A 2,373-nucleotide genomic window follows, 5' to 3' on the forward strand; every position below is an offset into this window, starting at 1 on the left:
GTGTGTGTGTGTGTGTGTGTGTGTGTGTGTGTGTGTGTGTGTGTGTGTGTGTGTGTGTGTGTGTGTGTGCATGCGCGCGCAGTTCTAGACGCTTTTCATTATTCAGCTAAAACACTGACATTAACCTCTGCTTTACTTATTTATATTAGATCGTACCTGTACATCTAAAATGTTGCTGTAATTATTGAAAAATAATTTTAAAAATTAAATATAAATGTTCGTGTCTTAAGTTACCAAAATGACTGTATGAAGATGCCAAAACACTTGGTTCAACGCAGTACTTCAAATTAAATTTTCTACTAAACATTTACCATAAAGTTACATCAATCTCACCGACAGAAATTATAAAATTATAAGCAGTATAAATTTAAGAAATCATTTATTATTAACAAAACTATATTTACTTTTGTAATATATATTAGTCAACTTTGAAATGGCGTAATGCTTTGTGCGTTGGCAAAAATATTGCTTCACTATAGATCTGAATGAATATTTATGGATTTATATATAGATTTAATGACAGATCATTGATAATTCTTTATCTTTTCAATACCGTTCTGGCCGGTATTTTGCATTTTCAGTCGTAAGCAGAGAACATTAAAGACAAGGTGAACTAAAATACTGATGAGTAAACTACAAAGAAATACTTACTGATAAATATACTCAATCTCACGTAATTTTGTTATCTTATTCTTCCAAATGATAAATTAGCAACAATATACACATTATTCAGATGTTTAAATGTAATGGCAAGGAAGCTTGGTATAACGTCACTGTTATACACAGGTGTGTGGAACTACATTACGCATTGATCAACATCTGATCAATGCTGTTTGATCTGTTTGTTAGCAATCATACTAGGCGGTTATCTTCTTTAATCAAAATCGAGATGTATGAAGTAAAATTCACTCAATCATACCAGTACATCACGCAGACTTGCAACAGATCATCAATATTATTTTTCACGTATATGTCGATTTCGACTTCTGTGTAAGTAAGTGAAAAATATTCACCCAGTGATTAATGTCTGTACATTAGAAGCTTTAGTCGGTAAATATTAAACTTGGATCAATGCCAAGAGTTCGGATTCAATTTCACAAATGATCGAAACGGTTGGATGCCGTGGTCTTTGATTGACGAATGGGTGACATCATGGCATCATCTCCAGATTCGTGGAAAAGCTTCAACTAAATACTACAGCTAACGGGGCACTCGTTTATTGTACAGTGATCACACTCCCAAAAGAGGTGACAAGATGTCATTTTAGAACATGCTGTGTACACCTCTTTATTTTGTTTCATTAGAGACACAACAAACAAAAACTACGCTAAGGTGGCAAACTGGCTGAGTCATTCGAAGGTCGAATGGAACGGTTCACAGTATTTGTTTTGACTCTTTGCATCCTGTGTTCAAATCCAGCCGAGGTCAATTTTGCCTTCCATCCTTTTAGGAGTTGATAAAAAAATTATCAACCTAAGGCTAGGGATTGGCGGAACTGCAAAAACGTTGAACCGGATGCCTTTGTTATTTGCTTCTGCTCATTGCGTTCGAGTTCAAATCCCGTCATGACCTACTTGAATGGTAGAGACAAACCGAGACTCGCTTTAACACCTCTTGGCACCTTGGGTAACCGTAGAATAGTCCACTATGTTGCTAGCATTCGGCCCAGGTTTCTACCTCAAGGACACCATCTTCTTTCTTTCCTACAAGTTTTGAAGACCCTATGATTTTTTTTGTCTAATCTTTTAGTCTGGAGCGCTTCTGAATAAAAGATTAAAAAACAAACATTTCCTGCAGAGAAATGCCGATTATGTTTATACACAATAACGCACACGCATATTCCACACATACATACGTACGCGCAATGCACACTTACACTCAGACGCAAAACTATATCTCTGTGCCTTGCCTCAGTGTGTGTGTGTGTGATCGCACACGCGTATATGTTTGTGGAAGTATGTGCATGAGTCAAGTATATGGTACTCGCCAACACAAAGAACAACCATAAACAGAGAAATTAAGAAAAAAAATATAAATATTTCGAAACTGAAAAAATAAATAAAGAAGAAAAAGAAACATGTGTTTTAGAAAATAATAATTTCCGGTTTAAAATAGAATTGAAATTTCTTATATGTTTTTTTTCCTGAAACTTCTGTTTCTCTCTCTCCCTCCATCTCGCTTTCCCCCATTCTTTCTCACTCACTTCTCCTCTTTCTCGCCCCCTCTCTTGCTTTCTCCCTCTTTTTTGTTTCTCTTATTCTCTCCTCTTTCTCTCTCTCTCTTTCTCTCTCTCCCTATATATATACACACATATATGTATATATACATATATGTACACATATATATCATATATATATATTATATATTATATAT

Source organism: Octopus bimaculoides, chromosome 8 (assembly GCF_001194135.2).
Source record: "Octopus bimaculoides isolate UCB-OBI-ISO-001 chromosome 8, ASM119413v2, whole genome shotgun sequence".
Classification (NCBI taxonomy): domain Eukaryota; kingdom Metazoa; phylum Mollusca; class Cephalopoda; order Octopoda; family Octopodidae; genus Octopus; species Octopus bimaculoides.